A 22,246-nucleotide genomic window follows, 5' to 3' on the forward strand; every position below is an offset into this window, starting at 1 on the left:
TGAAGAGGTTAGCTGAAATGTTTTATTAAAATTTATTAACCGAAGCCCGTTGAAATTGAAGGCTGATCGAAACTGTCCGCCACCGCATCAGGTCGAAAACGGAACGTGCTTTGGTGCCCTCAAGTAGGAAAGAGGCGAGTTGTTGTTGTTAATGATGATGATGACGCCCTCAATGTTTTGGAACTTACCGATATGGGGGGATTGGGCAGGGCTAAATCATTTGTTGAAATTCGTGAGGACACAGGAGCAGAGGAAAACGAAGTGCGGCTAGGCGCGCACGCTGTATGCACCCTGCACGAGCAAGCGCGGTGCGCCATTTTGGAGCAAGCTGTCAACCGCTTCGAACGCGCGCCTTCTACACTCTTGCCACCCGTCTGAACCCTCGCAAGCGACGCAGTTCAACTCGAGCTGCGAGTCATACCCGCGGCCCTCCGATTCGCCATCAGCGACTGTGACACCACCGTCCAAGAGCGACTTCCCCAAGCAGGTGGGCAGGTTCCAGCGAGAGGTGTTGGATTCGCCCATTCTGGAGAGCCAGCCTTTTTCGACGAGGAGAAAGATGGGATTCACTAAGATGCCCAACGTGGAGAAACATTCCCGACCCGAGTCGGCCAAGCTTGCGTCCTCAAGTGGAGGAACACTCCCACGGACAATAGCCGGTGAGGACAAGGGCGGCGCTGCTTCCAACGCAAGTATTTGCCTGGAACGCACCGGAGCGGCACAGGTTTCAGCCTTCCCGCGCCTGGTACCAGGCGGAGGGAGCAACAACACGCCCGCACAGGCAGCTGAGCTCAACACGACGTCGCATTCCTCGTCCCCTGGGTCTCCGCAACGAGGAATGCCGGCGTCGGCCACGTCACCACGCATGAGTGGTTGGCGTCAGGGAACGGCCAGACCCGTGCCGACGTCAGTAGGAGCGGATGGCAACGACAGAGGAAACAGCGCCCCTTCAGCGTTCAGCGTCCCTGCAGAATTCGAGATGCTGCGGAAGTGTCTTGCCAAAAGTTCGCAGCCTGCGCGTCGAGCCCCTGCTATCGTTCCTGCCACAGAACAGGCGCAAGATCCGGGCGAGAGCAGGGACCGTGCTATGTGCAATGCAGAAAAGCTTCCCGCCACACCTCTCCTGGTTACAAGCTTCACGCAGGCGAAGTCAGCCGCAGCAGAGCAAAAAAATGGCCACTGTAACGACCGTCTTCTTGTTCCTATAGTCGGCGTGGAATTAGTGTAAGACCGGGTGCTCGGAGCAGGAGCTGGATTTCGGGCGAAGGAACTTCGTCGTCCGCGTTCGTAGCGCTGCTGTGTGGAGGGCGCCTGCCTGCTTGAACGTCCAAGAGGACACTCCGCCGTACATCCAAAGTGGACGTTCGTCACTTGGGTCGTTTTATGTCAATATGTTGCAAAACATGGCAGATACTTTTGGAGGGAATCGGAGCAGGAGCTCGAAATAATATGCGCAGTGTATTACCCGCTTTTAAGATGACGGGAAGACTCGCAATTAAAGAAAGTTGGGAGGGAAAAAATGTGAGCCTGTTCATTTAAAAAGCCTCTAACCTCGTCCCCTCCGTCGAGTGACCTTAAAAAGAAATACGTGGGAACTTTGGGGGACATCCCGAAAGCTTCGAAAAAAATAACACCACGTGGCGTCCAGGGTTGAAGACCTTTTTTTCCCTCCTTATTTCTACCCCTAATCGGCGCGCAGTGGCTTTTCCATGGATCTTCCGCACACCAGCGAGGCCTTAGCTGCAGCGCTTGAAGATGGTGAGGCGGCAGACTATGTTCGCTGTATACAGCTATAGCGTTATAACGCTATAGCGTTAATACTGTGGAATCAAGCTCGAAGCGAACAAGGTACAGTGTTTGTCCAAATGTTCTAGGCCCTGACAGGCCGCAAGAATATTAATGTACACTCTAAGAAAAATGGTAGTCAGTATTGACTCATTTTACAGAGTCATTGGCTTGCTACAGAATTGACTACCTTTGGACTCTTATGGGGAGGGTCACCAGACTCTCTTTCAAACAGAGTCCTGGGACTCTTAGGGAGGGAGTCGTGACGAAGAGTCAAAAGTGAGTCTGCAGGACTCCCGATAATTAGTTCCGGTGACTCCGAAATAGTAAACAAAAAGAGTCTGCTTGACTACGTTATGGCCCAGCAATGAGAGTCGTCCTGACTCTGTTTGGAAAAGAGTCTTGTGACTCTGTTAGACCGAGTCAAAAAAGCGTATGCAGGACTCTGTAAGGGAAGTCACCTCGACTCCTAATTTTCAAACGAAGGGAGTCTTCATGACTACTTTGCGACTAGTAAAAGTAGTCACTCAGACTCTCCGTTTGGCTACAGAGAGCCCGCTTGGCTACTTTGGCTACTACATGAACCCAGCCAAGTCGCCCTGACCTGCTGAAAGGGAATCCCGTGAACCCTGAGATAGGGCATGCAGGACTCTGCAGCACCGTCACCGACACTGAAAATCTGCAAAGAAAAAGTCCAGTCGACTATTTTCCGACTCGAGCAAACAGAATCCCTTCAGAGTCGATAGGGTAAAAAATACCATACAGATACTATTATGACCCTATAAGGACAGCCATGCATACATGCAAGAAACATCAATGCAAAGTACCAACACAACTATTTTATTGAAATAAAGCCTACAACCGTTTTAAATTTTAAATTATGCATTGGCTCAATGACTAAAAAAAATTGATACAAAATAAAAATGACGAGTTTTTGTCTTAGACAACATATAGTCGACTATAAGAAACGTGAGAAATACAAGATTCAAAATTATCACCTTAGACAACATTTGTGTCTCACATAACAAAAACTTGTTACATCGAACGGGACAAGCAACACTGAGTTCACATATACAAAACACAACCCTACAACAGTGATCAGCCACCAGCTGCTCGCTCAATAACTTAACAAAATGATAAGTAAATATGAAAACACAAATTTTCTTAAAACCACATTTATAGAAAAAATGTTACAAGAAATAAAAATCACGAGTTTGTCTTAGACAACATATACATGAATAGAAGAAACGTGAAAAATACAAGATTCAAACTTATCACCTTAGACAACATTCGTGTCTCAAATAACAAATTGTAACATTCAACGGGTCAAGCAACACTTGAGCTCACATATACAAAACACAACCATACAACAGTGATCAGCCATCAGCTGCTGGCTCACAACTTAACAAAATGTCAAGTGAATATGAAAACACAAATTTTTTTAAAACCACATTATAACAAATATTTGAAAATGTCACTTTAGACAACTGAAGTGAAAAAATTCTAGAACAATACAACTCGCAAATTGAAAACAGGACAATAAAATACGCAAAACAGAGTTCGGGAGAGTGTTATTGCTTAATAAAATTGTAACTTTGAACACATTCCTATTTAATGCATACAGCTGATGATGATGATGATTGTAGGGTTTAACGCGCCGACGCAACGCAGGCGATGAGGCGCACCGTAGTGGAGGGCTCCGGGTTAATTTTGACTACCTGGGGATCTTTATCGTGCGCCGAAATTTCGTACACACGGGCGTTTTTGCTTTTCGCCTCCATCAGAAAAGCGGCCGCCGCGGCCGTTAATGCATACAACTAGGTTCGGCTTTATAATAAGGCCACTTTGACCACTCATACGCAATGCAAATGAACATTAAAAAAGGGTGTTAAAGAATTATGAATTGATGATTGTTATAATTTTCCTGAGAATATTTTGTTCATTTTGGAACACAGAAATTTACTCGGAGGCTATATGTTCCAATACCCACCAGTTGATCTGCTGTCGCTGGACAATGTATTTATTCCCTGGCTTTCCCTGCACGAGCTCTCAAGGTAGTGACTACCTTTGTCGCCGGCATTAAGATGCTCAAGCATGCGCCCGTTTGCACCACCATCAGTTCCTCCGAAACTGTAAAGGTCTGCTTTGCAGACTTCACGTACTGCAGGTTGTATGCCCAGTACATGGCACATACAAGAGCGATTCCTGACGTGAAGTCAAAGACGTTAACGGATACATGTTCGCACACCATCTTAATTGAGTCGGACCCGAGTGGGCTGCTCCCCGTGTACAGCAGAGTCGGGTACGAGGATGCAGTATTTCGGTCCTGTAAAAAAAAAAGACAAATAATGCTGAAATTATTTGCTGTAAAAAAAGTTCTTTATGTGAACAGTCATCAATATGTATAAATTATTACTCTGACTGTCTTTACTATGCCACGTGGACTGAAAAAGAAAATACCTGCGATGATAAGTTACAGGGTAAGCTCAGTTATAGTACACCCTCCGGTTATGCGAAGACCCCCTTAATATGATTAATCATTGGGGTCGCAGCAACCTGCCCCTGGAACCTACGCATTAAATACACCGGTTGTATAACGCACAAGTACACGCAGCTAGCTTCATGTGATGCACGACTCGCAACCTGACACCCCTATTGCGGTTAAAAAACCTGCATACTTCCCACCTTTCAGGCCGCTTTTTTGCCACATTTTCCTTTAGGCTGTGGCTAGCGTTCCGTCCAGACGTAATACAACTGAGAGCGTAGCGTTCCGTCCAGACGGAGCCGGCGTGAAATTTGTACAGTTCCGTCCAGACGAAAGCAAAACCGGCTGATTAGACGCCATCTTGAGTATTCATATTGGGTGTAGTGGTTGCGCCTCGGATAATGGCGCAATCGTGCCGGGTTCGATTCTCCTGGATCCTGCTTTTTTTTTTTTTTGCATGGTTGTGCCAGCGTCTTGTAACAGCTAACTTTGCGCCAAGTCGGTTTAAATTTCGTACTCAACAGAGCCAAGGCCGACGTAGCCATCGCTAGTTACGCTCGATCTCCTGTAATTATTACCAGTGATTAATTAACAGCTAGGGACTCAGGCTAGTCTCAGTGAGTGGTAGCGGTTTGGCCGGTTGGGTAAAAATCAATACCGACTGCTGTCGCTGAAATATTGTGAAGCGGGTGGCGGGTAGCGGCTTGGAGATCCGTTCGGATTGAGATAGAGTTAGTACGATCATCTGTGATTACTAATAATGACTAATAATAAACATTGATTCTGGCTAGTCAGTGAGCGGAAGTGGTTTGGCCTGTTGTGTAAGAAGAAAAAAAAAAAGACTGCTCTCAACGTGAGCTGTGTTTCCTCTGGACGGAACTTTAGTGACAGCTGCCTTACCGTCTGCACGGAACTCGACACTTTTCTCTTCGCGTAATAATTAACAGTGACTCTGTCTAGTCAGTGAGCGGAAGCGGTTTGGCCGGTTGGTTAAAGATAAAAAAAAGACTGCTCTCAACGCGGGTTGTGTTTCCTTAGGACGGAACTTTAGTGACCCTTTCCGTCTGGACGGAACTCGACACTTTTCTCTTCGCGTTCAGTCCAGACGGAATGGCAACTGTCACTAAAGTTCTGTCCAGAGGAAACATAACTCGCGTTGAGAGCAGTCTTTTATCTTTAACCAACCGGCCAAACCGCTTCCACTCACTGACTAGCCTGAATCACTGTTAATTAATCACTGGTAATAATTACAGGAGATCGGGCGTATCTAGCGATGGCTACGCCGGCCTTGGCTCTGTTGAGTACTGTTGAGTACAAAGTGAAGACCGACCGCTCTCACCACATCAATTGTAAATTGGGCGCTAAGTTAGCTGTTACAAAACGCTGGCCCAACCACGCAAAAAAAAAATGTCCGGGGGTAATCCAACCTGGTACGATCGTGCCATTATCCGAGGCGCAACCCCTACACCAAATATGAATACTCGAGGTCGCGTCTACTCAGCCGGTTTTACTTTCGCCTGGACGGAACTGTACAAATTGTATGCCGGCTCCATCTGGACGGAACGCTAAGCTCTCAGTTGTATTCCGTCTGGACAGAAGGATAGCGCTCTCCGTCTGGATGGAATTTTAGCACTTGTATATCGTTCCGTCCGGACGGAACGCTAGCCACAGCCTTTCCTTTAACATTGCGCTATCTCCCGGCTTGTCTCTTTGAGGCACTACTCTTTTTCTACTCGTTTCTTTACTACCCCAGTATGCTCAAGGCATTATCTCAAGCAATCGCGACTGCAGCCGCTCGTGCCTGTTTTTTTGTTCACAATCGGTGAAGGGTGCTCAGAGCCACAAGGTCAATTTTTATTTTTCTGGCTGAGCACAACAAACAAATGCCACAAATGCCACTAACGCTTGGTGATAAGATCAAAATAACCGAAGAGACCGAAAAAGTGCTGAGCTACCGCCGACCCTTCCATCTACATTCGTTGCTTCTTTGTTCACGAATAACCCATTTAGCAAATGTCCTGCTTCAGAAAATGCCCTGCTTCACCCACTGCATTTGCATTCTTCTCGCACTTTTGCTATGTTCAGCTTTATGCCATGGCTGTGTGTGTACACAGCTAACACAGCAAAACGTTTTTGGAGGGCACATATTGTGGAAGTAAATTTTTTTTCCTGGAATAGGTGCTTAGGTCACGCACTCACAAATTACATGAGGACAAGTTACACAGTAAATACCATGTTGCGCCGAACCATTTACAAAGCGCTGTTTGTCCATTTTCGACTTCACATGTCTGTATCTAGTCTGTGCTACTTCAAGATGTTAAAAAACACTAGCAACTACCCCACTGTGGATCTTTCGAAAGCTTGACTTTGCTGGCTGATATCTTAAACACACTGGTTCCTTCCCAGGGTCTGGAGCTCCCCTTAAGGCTTCTCTTTATGGTAAGTTACAAAATTGAGGTTATCAAGAAACCGAAATTTTGAGTGCACTTCACCTTTAGGAAAGCAAAAAAAGTACAGGGTCAGGGCTATTTCGCTACCATGAACGTTAAGCCTAAACACGTCAGCCAGCCTTTTAAAGAGCAACAATTTTTTCCCAGCTGCTGTCTCTTACATGTAATCATTTCTTTTAGTTTAAGATTGGGTACACCCTAATATTTTTAATGCCGAGGGCAACTCAAGCCAAGAGCCCTTTGCTAATGTTGCCATCTAATTCGCAAATTAAGCTCACTGTTCTCACCAGTATCGTGAAGATGTCATCCTCTCTTTCCTTCGCCAAATAGGGCAACCAAACAGCAGCGCTGACACCTTTTGCATCTGTAAAGAGAACAAACTAAAGTTGCACAGCCGAACCCAACTGATGGAAACCATTTGCATCGATTTATCCAGTATGTCGAACTCCTTCCGGTAACAGTATAATTGCAGTGAAACATATAGCAAAAATTACGTCTATATCGTATGAAAATACAAGCGAAACCCGCTATATCGAACGGCAAATGACGCAGGAATGCCCCCCCCCCCCCCCCCCCCCACCTAGTTGGCTTTTCCTCAAGGCGAAAGAGAAATACTGCCGGCACATTTATCCCGGCCGCTCATCGGCAGTTGGCGGCTCCTTCCCTCCTTCTCGCTCTCCCTCTCTATCGTGACGCACCTGCGCCGTCTAAGGCGAGTTGTCGCACCCCCATGATTAAAATTATCGTGGCCTGTCCACCAGGTTTTTTTTTTTTTTTTCGTTCTTTGAGTTTGTACCGCTCGCGCTTTATAGACTTTTTTTCCGAAGTGTAGCTGTGCTGGCTAGCGCTAGAAACGTTTATTTGACGGCTCAGCTAGCGCGAAGCGGCCGAATTTTTAATTCGCCGTGAAGCAGACAATAATAGAGTCAAAAGCGGTGTGGAGCTATAGTACTACAAAGGAATTGTCATCTACTGCAAGATAACGCTCAGTATACTTAGGTATAGCCGGACATGGCGTGCACACAAATTTCCTTGCCTGCTTCCTTGTGCCTGATTTCCACGTACGTGTGCTTGTTAAGGAGGATATTCCCCGCCTTATGCTCCCGAATGTGGCCTTGCAAACGCTCCTGCGCCACCCTAACGCATAATAATAGTTCACTCCAAAGCCCACACAATGCTAATATACCTTTCGTTAGACCGGCGGCCTATGAACAAAACGCTTACGGTGCGCAAGCTGCAGCAGGATGGTGCGCAATTTCATGTTTATACAAAAAACAAAACATCCACGCGTTGCTGGAGCAGGCGAGACCAGGCTTGCGAGCAAAACATAGAAATGGTCTCATAACGAGCACATCTCTGCGCTGGAGTGGCATTAAAAGCGTTCTGCGCACCTCCTATATTCCTCTAGCACCAGCCACCGTAAGCTTACCACGCGGTATTCAGACATCGAAAAATAAAAACCGCATTTCACTATGCCTCGCCGTACCATTTAACCACAAAGCTACGCCAGCTTCCTCGAGGTCCGAGTATACAGGATTTCGGCGCACGTTAAAGATCCCCAGATGGTCAAAATTAACCCGGAACCCTCCACTACAGCGTTCCTCATTGCCTGCGTTGCGTTGGTGCGTTAAACCCTTCAATCAATCAAGCTTCCTCGAGGTACCCGGCGTTTCCTTTGGTTGATGGCCACTGCAATGGAACAGTTGATACACCTTCAACCGTTATCAAAGGGAACTTATTTAACACTAGTTCACCTTCACAAACATTATAGTGAGAGTGAGGGCTGGGGGAGGGGAGGAGGGCAGGCCCATTAGTGCTAGTAAAATCTGCGGAGCGGGCAGTACTGAGCATGGTTTGGGCGCGACCCAGGTGTCCATCGTTATTTGCTCAAGTTACTGCACCCTACATGCAAAGCTATGTCGGCAATGTGACGCCAGCACACAGGGGGAGCAGGCGCTCCTGTGAGCCGAGCACACAGTGGCCGTAGATACCATACAATCTCGCGCCGGATCACTAACAATTGTTGTCAGAGCTCTGGCGGCATGGCGACAAAGCAAACATGCGAGCGAGCAGAAAGCAACATATCGCAGTGGGACACGCAGCCTCGCTCCCGACATCTCAACTACGCATGTCTGTACGTTTTCCTCGGCCGCTGCCAGGTGACGGCACCGGGATCTTCGGCCGTGCGCTCCGCGGTTCGTATTTGAATTGTTCATTACTGTTAGCGCAAAATTATATTCTACCAATACATACGCGTCCCGCATTTGTACGAAGTGACTGCTGCTCGGCGCCGAAATAAGCCGCTGTCGAACACCTACTCGTTTCTTTTCATGTTGACATTTCGCCCCTCTGTCAGCCTGAGCCAAATTCATCAAAGCGCACTTAGCGTTCCGTGTTCAGGGTCAAATAAAAGCGCCAGAAGAAGTAAAACAAACTTTCACTGCGCCTAGACCGTGGAGCGGCCATCGTGTTCAAGGTCGCCGTTTCGTCGGCGGTGAGCCATCGGCGGCGGCTAGCGCCAACGGTCATGCTGCCCTGTTCGCATACTCAGGCCGTCGAAAAACTTGCCACTCACGCAGACATGCGGTTAGACGCTTCTGCCACGACTGTCCGCATAGTATTCAAGCAGCATATTACACAATTGAGCGTTATTCGCAGAGTGCACGAAGTATTTTCACGAGGGAAAATCTCTCGCCGCGGTGAATACTTCACTTACCTCTATCAGATGCAGTTTCTGTGTTGCCGCAGCTCCGTCCGTATATCTTCCCATATCATGGACGCTGTCCTCACGTGGAGCACGGCAAAAGCACTGTAAAATTGTCGCGACACTGACCAGCGAGACCACGTAGTTACGAAAACCACCCTAACGGCCACAACACAAAGAACGCCCCTCCCGGCGGAGCACGCCGGCAGTTCAAAAATTTCCACTCCGCGGCGCCTGCTCGCCTGCGCGCGGGAAACGCCTGACGTCACATCTGCGGCGACCAATCAGAGCGGCATCTTTTTTTTTTGTTTTCTATGCTCCTCGTATCTGTTCCCCTCTCCCGCAAAGTTGCGCACCAACCCGAGTCAAAGAAGAGTCGCCAAAATTATGACTATGTTCTGTGACTCCCTTTTGACTCACCAAGCGTTAAAGGTAGTCGCGGCGCCGGGGACTCTCTTTTGACCACCCTTTTTCTTAGAGTGTACAAGTTTACGTCTCGAGCGAGGCTGAAACGATTTTTTTTTTTTGCGGGAAAGCTAGAGTGTATGTACTTCGATGACTGTGGCAATCTATGTAGAGTCACGGACAAATGAAACGCGAACACAAAAATATGAACCAGCCCACGCAAATAGCGTGATTTCTTTCCATGCAGGTCAAACTGACGCGTGTTTTAATTACAGTAACAATGTTGTGAAATCCGGCTTTCCAAATTTTCCAATAGCGCGTCATTATTTCGCCTACGCGAAATAATGACGCTGCGCTCTCCCGAGGATCAATAGCCTCGGGAGAGCACAGCGGTTTAAGATAGGTGGCCCGCCAGTAGAAGTGGTAAGCGAATATATCTACTTAAGTTTTGACCCCGGATCCCAACCACGAGGCAGAGATAATTAGAAGGATAAGAATGGGGTGGAGTGCACTCGGCAGACATTCCCAGATAATGGATGGCAGGCTACCATTGTCCCTGAAGAAGAAAGTGTATGACAGCTGCATCTTACCGGTACTGACCTACGGGGCAGAAACTTGGAGGCTCACAAAGAGGGTTCAACTTAAGCGAGCAATGTAGCGGAAGAGCGGAAGATGATAGGCGTAACATTAAGGGACAAGAAGAGAGCGGAGTGGGTCAGAGGACAAACGCGTGTTAAGGCCATATTAGTAGAAATTACGAAGAAGAAATTGTTGGAAGGAATCCTTGCCCGGCACCACGCGCATGACGTCAAAGGGCATGGCGCGAGGCGCGGGGCGGGACAGCTTTATTCTCTATTTGGCGGCGCTAACCAATCGGCGTGTCTCACGCTCTCAAGGGCAGTAGCCGTCGGTCGTCTGACTTATTGCGCCCCGGCTTATGACCTCTCTTGGGTTCACAAGAAGCACTTAGCGGTGCTTTACCGGGGCATGCTTCGTACGATCACCGGACTTCCGAGGCATACTCGCATTGACGCTCTTGAACGGGCAGCCCCGGTCCCCCCGATGGAAGAACTCCTTGCGGAAGCCGTACAACAACACCGGCTTCGGCGAACTCTAACACAACAGGGGACTGCACTCTGTGCGTGGGACGAAGGTGTACCTCCAGTACTTCCATCGGCCTCGCCACCCCCTCCCCCTTGGTTAAGCCCGTCTGTTACAGTTGCTCACCAACGAACTCCGCGTTCCCGTCGTACTGCTCGTGAAAAGGCCCTTCAGCGCGTCCTCGCAGCGAAATTGCCGGACGAGGTCGATATTTTTACGGATGCTATCCTCTCCCCTTCCCATATGGGTCTGGCCTGACGCTGCCCAGCTCGACCGGACCTGGACGGCTCCCTCACACGTGACGCTTTTAACTCGTCCTCCCTGGAAGCGGAACTCCAGAGCATCCTTAGTGCACTGGATCATTTGGCCTTCACTATTGCAAATCCGCCACCTCCACGCATCCGCATTCTCACAGACTCTCACCAAGCACTCCAAGAGCTGCGCAAGCCCTTCACCGATCATCCAACAGTGCACCGAATCCAACACATGACCGCCATTCTGGCGCGTAATGGGATCACTACCTGTTTGGCATGGGTGCCGGGTCACACGGATGCGGATGGGGGCAACCAGGCTGCACATGATGCAGCACGGGAGCGTCTTGATAGTACACCTCCCCTGGTTGACAACGCGTCGCCTTCCTCCCCCTGCCCTCGCCTTCAACTTGATCACGCACGCCAGGCACGGAAGTGCCGTCTTTCTTCCGTTACCCCTCCTGGCTACCTGGCTCTGGCTCCCCCGACGCCTCGCTCTGCGGAAGTATTCGTCAACAAAGCTAGGGCCAACGCAGCTCTCACACGTACATCAGATCACTAGAAAATGGATTTACCCAACTGGATTTACCCAATGGATTTACTCCACCTCTTTACTGTCCCCACTGCCAGATGACCGTATTCGCCACCCTTGACCACTTAATCTGGCGCTGGTCTGCGTTTTCACTGTACCGACCTATCCTCACCGATGCTATGCCTCCCAATGCCTCAATGACCCTCCATTTGAAGAACCAAATTTTATCAGAGCCCTTGGGCTGTTCGGCGTAGAGAGTGGTCTGTCAAGATTAGTGTAGACCGGGGCCTACTCCGGTCGTGAAAAATCCCATATTGGTAGATCTTAACCTTAGCCTGGCCTCCGCGGTCTGAAGGGAAACCCTGTGCGGTCTTCATGGACGAATCTCTTTAACTGGGCTACTCCTCCCTTTCCCCTCCTTCCCCTACCCCTACTTTGGCCGCATGGCCTTCCCTCAATAAATAAAGGACGACAACAACAACAAAACTACATTCTCTTCACTAGGCTACACGTGCGGGTGTAGCAGATTGTCCCACATCCTCCCCTTTCAAGGAAGGTTACTGCTTGGACTCCGACGGAGCCGCCTTTCTGGACCGGCTCACCGCGGCACGGTTCCAGGTTGACCGCCTCAGGCGAAGCGATGGTATGGACTTGGTGTCATGCCGCTTCTCGTCCGTGTCGCCCTGGTGAAAGCTGTCGCCTCCGCTCGTGTCGTCGTTGCTTTTTCTGCGAGCGTCCCCTCGCTTCTGCTTCTTTGCCGTGCAGAACGAGTTGCTGTCGATGCGGACAGCAACTCGTTGCTCAGGGTGTAGTCTGAAAACTGCCTCATACGCGATGGTCTGTGCTGCTGCTCTGATGGTATGTGCTGCTGCGCTATGGATGCCCCTCGCACGGCGGCACGGGCCCTTTCACTATTTGCTAGCATCGTCTCCGTATCCGCCGCGGGTGGCTGCTCCAGCGCGCTGGTGATTCGGAAGAACTCGCTGTGAGGCAGCCAGGAGACCGAAGATTCGAGCAGCGATTCACCCCTGTTGTTGGCGAAATTGTTGTACCACGGCTCGCTCGTCTCCCCGCGAGGGTGCCTCGGGCGCCTGTCAGCAGGGCTGCCACGCGGATGGTGCATGTTGGAAGTTGCTGTTGTTGTTGTTGTTCCTTTTTTTGTGTGGCGCATACCCACTTGGGGGATTGGCCAGGATCGGGAGATATATTGGGGCTAATGTGCCCGATTTAGGAGACTAAATTTTGGAGAAAAAAAAATTGTTGATCAGAATAATTGCACAACAAATACAGGAATTTGTAGAATAAAAGTGTGCACTATGCAGGAATTTGTAAGAAAAGGCTATGCGGGATTTTGCAATAGGCTCTTATTTCGCCTGTGTACAAGAAGAGTGGCTAAGAATCCTTGCCCGGCACCACGCGCATGACATCAAGGGCATGGCGCGAGGCTCGGGGCGGGAGAGCTTTATTCTCTTCACTACGCTACACGTGCGGGTGTAGCAGATTGTTCCACAGAAATGGGCGAAGGCCGGGCATGCAATGCGAAGGCAAGATAACCGCCAGTCATTAAGGGCAACAGAGTGTACCCCTAGAGAAGGCAAGCGTGGCAGGGGGCGGCAGAAGGTTAGATGGGCAGATGAGATCAAGAAGTTTGCGGGGATAAATTGGTCGCACTTAGCACAGCACCGGCATAATTGGAGATTTATGGGAGAGGCCTTTGCCTGGCAGTGGCTGTAGATAGGCTGATGATGATGATGACCATGCGGAATCTACCATTAGAGGCGAAAAGTTTAACTGAAGTTTGGGTTTGGGCTAGTTGGTTCATAATTAAACTGTGAAACAGCGCTTTAAACGAGGACAGCGAGAGAAGAAGGCACAGACACTAGCGCTGTGACTTAATTTGGGAACAGCAGTATCAGAGAAGGGTATGCTGCTGCTGCATGTGTAATACAGGACCGGGATAATTGGGGATTGCTTAGCAGTGGGCGTAGACAGGCTAGTTATTTTGCCTACACGAAAAGTTTTTTTTTTTTTCAATTTTGCATGCTGTGGTTAATATTTTGGTGTTGCCCGTGACTGCAAATGTGCGTATGCGGTAATGGACTAAAATATTACGGAATAAACTGACTGAAATGCTTAACTGATTGAAAAGTGGTTCAAACTCTAAAAGTTATTGCAGTTGTTCCTGGCAGTTGAGATGTTCGAGCGGGGTGTTCTGCAGCGCCACCTGTCCAGCCGTCGTTCAGCCTAGTCTGCAAGACCACGGCCGGTCTGGACTTTCTCGCGAGCTCTGCGCTCCAACGCGTCCAGATCGACCGTGACATGACCCAGAAGTATATCATAATGAAACACGTGCCGGTTCATGCGAGCACTTTTTTATGCGTAAGCATTCTTCAGCGAGTACCCTAGCAAAATCTGCCGACGCAATGTGAGAAATGTAATGCCGTGTCTGCACGAACGTGAGTGATAAGCTAACATATTTAGTTGTTGCAAGAGTGCAAATGTATGCTATCAGCTACAGAACACTTTAAACAGAAAATGAGGTGGATCCACATAGAAGTTCGTAAGAGTAAAAGGCGAAACCCTAGTTGGACCTTCTGTTGTTGGTGTTCTGGTTTCTGTTGACTTTTGCGGCCGCGCACGTTCTGTACATCATTAGAAGCTCGTTCAGCTTGGTAGCCATTAGCAGGAGCACATCGCTGAAGACATTGTCTGAAATGCTTAATTGAAATACGAGGGGGAGGAATACCGGAAAATTCCCACATATTCCTTCCCCCTTTTGAACTAAGTAATGATATTATCACCATCACTGAAATATCGCTGAAGAGATTGTCTCAAATTCTCCAATATCGTTTTTTCTCTGTGAAACCGGTTCAAATTGTAAACTGATTGGAACTATAATGTCCACGACGGCATTACGTTCATGTCGAGGGCAGGTGTTCTGCAGTTGCTTCCCGTGGGGAAGCTGTGTGTCGTTCGAGCATGTGGTTTCAGCCATAAAAACAGAGGTAGACGAAGCGCGAACTGGTGCGCAGGCTCTTTGCATCCTGCACGAGCAAGCACGCGGTGCGCCATTTTGCAACGCGAGATCCCATTAACCAACTTCAGATGTAGGGTTCCCCAGCTGAACAGGTCTGCTCTCGCCTCCTCCGCCCTATGTGCTATTTGCGGTAAACATGAGACACTAGAGCGCTTCCTATTGGCGGTGAGATCTTTGAGTGGCGCCCCCTGGCTCTGACGTCGGCTTAGGGATTCGCGCCGCTGTCGTCTGCTACACTCCGCTTGTGAGGGGCAACAGTGCCTGGGCTAGAAATCGCCCGCTTCGTTGCTGTAGTGCGTTAAAAAGCGTATTTCTAGCGACTCAGTTATTTTTCAGCTTCTGACGCATCTGAATAATTTGAAGCTGTATCCCCCACAAGTTTGCAACACACGAAGAGATAGAGAACAACTTTCTTCAGAGTATCGGTCAGAAGATCGTGTGTAACTCGTCCTTTCTTGCTTATTCGCGAGGATCAGCGATCAGAGCTTCTCGATAAGTATTCAAAATGCGTAGGCTTCCCTGCAGTATTTTTGAGATGCTCCTATGAAGACTCAACAGTTTAATACTACGTACCAAGCAGCGGCCTCTACACGCTCATCGCACAGCAGGAAATAAAGCGGCTTTCTTCTGTTTCTTTCGTTGTTGTCTTGTATCGGAATAATGTTTCTTGCTTTTTTTTCTGCCCAACGCATTAATTTTTCTGCGCCGTCACCAACTTCTTATTAGGAGGTTTCGGGATGTTTGGGAGCCTCACAAAGGTCGTGTAGATATTTCCTTCATTTTGTATGGCATACATTCCCTTCTTCACAAATTGGCTTTCATTACGGCTGCGTGCAAGAAGGTGCATATCCGCAGCGTGCTTTGTTTATTCACATGCAAATACAATGAGAAGGTTTGTGCTACGCCACCGCGATCGCGCCCTAAACAACGTCGTCCACAGTACTCGAAGGCGGCTGTTGTGCTCCGAATTTCTATCGTAATTATATCGTTATCATAACGAACTGTCTCTCAATTCGAACAATGATGACATGATTACGGTGTTGAAGGCATGATAAACTCACTAACTAACGTAATAAATAGTATACCTGCATATATTACAAGACTCGAAACCGAAGAATTCCAAGTAGCTCTTTATTGCTTTTCAAACCTTCCAGGCGCGAAGAACAAATCCTATTCTACTCGGGATGGCGTTCTATGATTTGAAGAAAATTACTTTTACTCTCTTGTCCTGGACTGAGGACCCGGCCCACTAACCAGACCGATTTAATTGTTAAACAAAGTTTTCCCCTCCTCCCCTTACTCCTCCTCCTCCTCTTGAGTGCAGTTTTCCTATAACGCATATCCGAATATCGGGAAGATATGGCTGTGCAAAATGTTCCGAAATATCCCTCCACGTCTTAACAAACATATATGTGTTACTATAAATTTAACGAAGACGTGACTCGTTTTGCTCAATAAACCTCCATACTGGTTAGATGCCTAGTGTAGAATCAGCACGCGCGTATATACACACCGGGTTATTTGGAACTCAACCTACAGTTTTTGCAGCCTATAGTGCATGTCGGCAAACTTTCATGCCTTGACAACGTAAAGTGATGTGACAAAACGCGTTCGAGCGTTCGGCAAAGTTGCAAAAACTGTTTTTCCTTACATATGATTACCGGGAATCGTGATGCCTTCTGCCAAAGCCGACAGCCCTGAAGGGCTAGAATTTGTTTTGGTCTTCCATTTTCGCTGTTGTCGGTTATTAGCAGCTGACTGTTCCTTTTGTTCGAATGCTTACATGAGAAGCTGACGCCTAGCTCCGACTCTTCGCGCTCCGCACAGGACCGGTTTCGCAAGGAATGGGGTGGCGCCGGCAATGTTTCTCCCGTAGCGGTATCCAAAACTATACTTTAATTGACACCATGAGCTAGTGTATGCGATTTTAAGCCTATTATTATGATAAAAAGTTACCCACACGCCAATTCTGGTGCGGACAAGCATCAGACGTTGACCGAGCGCAAAGAAACAGCAGGGAGAGCGATCCTGAGTGAAGCAGACGACAAATGCGAGAATCCCTAAGCTGACGTCACGGAGGCGCGCTTCGCAGCGCCGCCTGTGTTCGCGCTCACCGCCAATTACATTGCCGTGGTTTTCCAATGATCAGACAACGCCACCTTGCCAGGCCATTACAACGAATTAGACTTCTTATCTCCATGCCCGTACCACTGTCACTAAGGTCCACATCTCTAAGATATTTTCACAGAGGGGTGGGTGCAGCCCACTCATGCGTCTGGCCTGTTAGCTTTAATTTTACGGGTACGTTTCCTCAAATTCAACCGCAACTTTCAATTTTTAACCAATTCTTTCTTTTAATCACGCGCTGTTACTGGATGCAAATGGATAGGTATCTACTTTTAAGTTGTGAGCAGGCGATTAGCCCAATTCATACCCGATTCCTAACCAATCCCCCGCGTGGGTATGCGCCATAAGACGTGGAAGAACAACAACAGTAATTTGGAACGAGCTGTTAGCTGCGTCGGACGCACACGTTTTCCTCGGTCGGACACGTTTTCCTCGAATGGATCCCTGGCCACCAAGGCATAGAGGGTAATGAACGAGCTCACGCTCTGGCCCGCGACGCTCATTTCCCGGGCAGCCCTCAGCCGTGGCCTGAGGAATACAATCCAAAAGAGGATAGAGCAATGCACCATAAAAGGCGCCGCGAACATCTCGGCAACCTCCGCAAAGCAAGAATGGTACTTCCCTCCCCATCTAAATTTATGTCACGGAGACACGCTACATATATTAGACAGGCGCAGACGTTGACCCTCCTCTGTGATCTGTTCCTCCACTACATACAAAAGTCACCAGGCCGTCCGCACTGTCAGGTATGCGGTGGCTATCCGGACAATGAACATACATATTGGCGCTGTGTACGGGCGACCTCGTCTTCCACATTTCTTTCGACCAACCCCTTCCCCCCTGATATTCCCTACTCGTGGTCTAGCTGGGCCGCTCCCCCTGAAAACCTACGGGCAGCCCTGTGGTCCCTCTTGGCTGCCCACATTGAAACTCTTTGTGCACCTCCGCCAAGCCCACCACCGTCGGAGGACCGTGGAACACCCCCTTCCTCCGTGGACTGATAACTCCGCGGCTCGGACTTGAGCTGCCTAATAAAGTTTCATCTCTCTCTCTCCGGAATCTTCGAGGACATCATCATCATCAACACATTCCACACTCCTGGCACTCATCTTGTACCCCGCCAAGCAAGGCAGCGACAGCCGGGAGCACCAACTCTTAATCGTACCCTAGCAGCGACACAGACCCAGCTCTCCCGATAGGACGTCAGCAAGACCATCGTGCGAGAGGCGACTTCCGAGCCTATGGGCCGGTTACACCGAGACACTTCGGCTTCGCCCGTTCTCGACAGGCGCCCTTTCTCGACGGGAAGAGAGGTGGAACTCACTATCAGTCCCCTCTTCGAGGAGTATTCCGGACCCGAGTCAGTCACGCTGGCGCCCCACGGCCCAGGCCCACTGCCTCGGACACCATCCGGTGGGGACGCGAGTCCTTGCCTTGAACACGCCGGCACTGCGCAGGTCTCAACCCTTCCGCACCTGGTACCGCGCGGAGGCAGCAACAACGCGATCGCACACCGTGGTGAGACCACCATGACGTCGTGTTCCTCGTCACTCGGGTCGTCACCACGAGCAACATCAGCGTCGGCCAAGTCACAACCAAACGCGCTGGGCTGGAGCGAGGGAACAGCCAGGCTGGTGCTGAAGTCGGTAGGAGTGGACACCAAGGGATGAAACGCTGCCCGTCCAGCTTCCGACGCCGCCTCAGAGTTCCAGGAGCCGCCGAAGCGTCCTGCCGAAACTCCACAGCCTGCGCGTCCAGCCCCTGTAACGTTACTTCCACACAAGGAACGCAAGACCCGGACGAGAAAGGGGAAACATTCCAAAGGACCCGCGCAATGTGCAGTGGAGGAAAGCTGCGCATCGGCTTCCCCGGTTGCAAGCACAGAAAGGAGCCACAACCCCTATGACTACCGTCTTCTTGCTTCGGCGGCGCGCAACACTCCACGGACCGGACGCTCCGGCTGTGGAGCAGGAGCTGATTTTCATGCAAAGGAATTTCGTCGTCTACGTTGGTAGCGCTGCTGCTGCCGCGGGAGCGCCTCTTTGCTTGGATGCCCAACAGCCTGCTCTGCCTCGTGCGACTGGGTGTGAGCCGGCAGCGTCGGATGCTCAAGAGCACGGAACCTTCATAATCATCACGGGCAGGCTAGCTCCTGGTGTTTGCCATCACCATCACCAGCTTTCTGGTCCCCACTACAGGGCAAAAGCGTTTCCCCTCGGCTCCCGCCCGTATGTGCCACAAGAAGAAACAAATACGCGCAAATTGTTGCGGTATGCTAAAATGAAACGACACCGTTGTATGATGACGATTGCTGATCGCCAAAGTAGAGAAATAAACACAATAGAACAACTGAACTCATTCCGCGAGGTGGTGGTCACGCGCACTTATTTTATGTACAAGGGATACAAAGACGCCATGTTACGCTTTAGCGAATTTTGGTGTCTAGGGGAGAGGGCTTAGGTAATGGGAGTTGGGGAAAAAGTAGGATACATCCTATGGTACATCAAATTGGGTGTGGAATTAAAGGAAATGGTGAAGACCAGAGGCCTCGACGAAGTTTCGTAGAGCGACGAGCAGGCGCCGTTCTTCGCTCTGATTGGAACTGCCTGGATAAAGCCAATCATTAAGGCTCGCTGGGATTGCCAATCCTACGGTTTTGAAGGCTTGTTCGCGACAGTCGGCAAAACGAGGACAGTCCCACAGGATGTGTGCAATGTCATTATTGGCTGAGCACCGCGAACAATCGGGGTCATCTAGGCTGCCGAATCTTGTGGCGCGAAAGTGTGGGGTTCTTGCCGATCCAGTTCTAATCCTGTGAACGATCGTGTGCCATTTCCGGGGCCAATGCTGAGGTATGACTGGACGCTTCACTCCTAGAGACGCTCGTAGTTGCAACTTCCTTTCCACCTTGCGGCGGGTGTAAAATTCCGAGCTCGAAGTAGGTGAAGGTTCCTCCGCTGTGTTTTCACAGTTCTCATCCGTCTGTTCATCCTGAGATGCAGGTGATGGCACTATGACCGAAGGAAGCTCAGGAGAATGTTCATGCTCAGAAGAGACGGAGTAAGCCCGGGTGATGCCGCTTTTCCCAGTTGATGTGTCCCTTGCGGCTTGTTGCGCAAGTGCGTGAGCCTTGCCATTGCCTGAGATTCCCGCGTGAGCCGGTATCCAGAAAAAGGTCACAACACGTCCGCGGGTCCGCAGCGTGCTGACGCGTTGCCGGATATTTAAGACGACCTCGGAGGTTTCATCTGGTCGTTTTAGACGGCGTAGGACATTGATCGCGTCTGTAAGAATCACCGATTCTTTGAAACGTTCTTGCGTTTCTAGCCACCGGACAGCTTTCTGAATGGCTATCAGCTCGGCCATCTCAGGTGTCGTGTTGTCGAAAAGGTGTAGCTTACGCTTTTCATCGCATTCTGGACACACGAAGGCAGCACCCGCACGCCCAGTGACTGGTTCAACTGAGCCGTCGGTGAAAATTCTGAGCGGTGTTATACTCCTCGTCTAGCCGTTTAAGTGCCAAGGATGCTCGGGTCAGTTTTCGTTGTTCGGCCCTCCAGCCATGAAGACCGGTGCGGTGTCCAGGTATTGGAGCACATGCGGGCACATCTGCTGTCCACGGTGCTTGCGGAAACTGCCTTCTGGGTCCTTGCGGTTGCAGTTAGAGATGTTGCTTAATGATGCAACGTCCGGCTGGTGTCATAGCTAGGCGATGCTGCTGTGCTAGATGCCTGTCGGAGGTGAGGTCGGCAAGGGTGTTCATGCCAGCCTCCGTGTAGAGGTGCAAGCTGGGAGTCTGGGCTGGAAGGCCAAGGGCTATTTTTATGCCCCGCCTGTTCAAAACCTCGAGCTTATTAGCTTGGGTCTTGGTAGGGCAGAGGTGCGGTAGGACGTATAGTATCCTAGATTGAATGAGACCTTGGTGTAGGCGAAGGAGCGTCTTGGTAGAACAACCCCACTCATAACCTGCGCACCGTTTGAGTATGTCGAGAAGTCGTAGGCAAGTATCTCTTAGTGCGCTAACTTGACTTTGGTTGCGTAGGTTGGCGTCAACTATGAGGTCCAGAATGCGGGCTTTAAAAACTCTGTGCACAGCTTGGCCATGAAGGTGGAGTTGGATGTCCGGGTGTCTCCGCATACGTGTACATACCATGTAAGTTGTTTTTTCTGGTGAAAGTTCAAGACCACGATTTCGAAGAAATTTCACTGTGACGTCAATGCCTTGCTGGATTGTTCGTTGCTGTGTTGCGATATCACATTTTGTCGTCCAGAGCGTCACGTCATCGGCATAAATGGTAGTTCTTAGCCACGGAACCTTGCGAAGCATCCTGGGAAGGTCAGCCATCAAGATGTTGAACAGTATCGGGCTTAAGACGGCGCCCTGGGGGACACTTCGCTCGAGCACTCGAGGGCTAGAGAACTCTTCTCCCACCCATACCTTATAGGAACGTTCCAGCAGAAAGCCCTCCAGAAACCTACTTAGCCTACCACCAAGCCCCCTTGCATTCCGCGAGTGCAATTTCACGGCCTGTTTTGTTTCCTGAGATTACCGCCTGGTGAGAATATATACGTTCGCGCTAATAAACGTGCTGTTATACGAGTTCGTGCGAGCGCGTGTAATGCACCTATAAAATTGGGCGCATCCCGACGTCAGGGGAAAGCGTACGCCTGGTACTGGGCCTCAAAAATAAACAAGAATGCTGCTGCTGAGCTTGCAATGGGCCCCTCCGCAAAATTAATGTTCCTCCCGTTTTCTGCTCCTCCCCCTTTTTGTGCCAGTCGAGAACTGCGCCACTGCCTCGAACTACAAAGTGGTCTAGCTGCACGGATATAGGGAACAAAAAAAGATGCCTTAAATATCGATTCGCCTCGTTCAGCTCATGCGCGAACATGGGGCGAGTCAATCGAAGTTATTCCTGATTGGCTTCATGTATTTGCTCGGTGTTTTACCTTCTACTGAACTACGGCGATTTTAAAATGATCCAGAATGCATGTGGTTCTCTCCTGTTTATTCCTCTTCAGTATGGCGGGGGGTCATATTGCGGTGTTGTATTGCTGGTACACAAGCGGTGTTTTTCTGGACCCATTTTTGAGTGCCTTGAGAGAATTGAACTTCATCGGCACCCGTGTGTAAAGCGATGCGTGTACTCACGGTACAAATTCTAGCTCATGCAAATGACATTGCGCAACTTCGATTAAGTAACCACTTACTGAAGGTGTCGTGAAGTAAAAATAACTAATATTAGCCAACAACGACGTACTGGCTCAAAAAGATGTTTATCCTCCTCCTCCTATCCGCCTTCCGTTTCTGCCTTGTTTTTGTGGATTTCTTTTTAAAGTGACTTCCGAATGTGTTCATTGCTGCAAGT

General features: G+C 49.5%; 1 protein-coding gene and 1 long non-coding RNA gene across 2 annotated transcripts in view; one reads left to right on the top strand and one right to left on the bottom strand.

Moving 5' to 3' along the window:
* LOC144175052 (23 kDa integral membrane protein-like) overlaps window positions 1-22,246 on the top strand; it is a 51,959-nt gene that overhangs the window by 14,357 nt on the left and 15,356 nt on the right. The gene's annotated exons all lie outside the window — the stretch shown is intronic.
* Window positions 3,483-9,603, bottom strand: LOC144173404 (uncharacterized). The gene is made up of 3 exons (XR_013323255.1): window positions 9,437-9,603; window positions 7,008-7,084; window positions 3,483-4,111 (listed from the first exon to the last, which is right to left on the bottom strand). It is a non-coding gene; the product is annotated as an uncharacterized LOC144173404 (long non-coding RNA).

Source organism: Haemaphysalis longicornis, unplaced genomic scaffold (genome assembly GCF_048455015.1).
Source record: "Haemaphysalis longicornis isolate Haplotype H1 unplaced genomic scaffold, Haemaphysalis longicornis Haplotype H1 scaffold_3, whole genome shotgun sequence".
Taxonomy (NCBI): Eukaryota; Metazoa; Arthropoda; class Arachnida; order Ixodida; family Ixodidae; genus Haemaphysalis; species Haemaphysalis longicornis.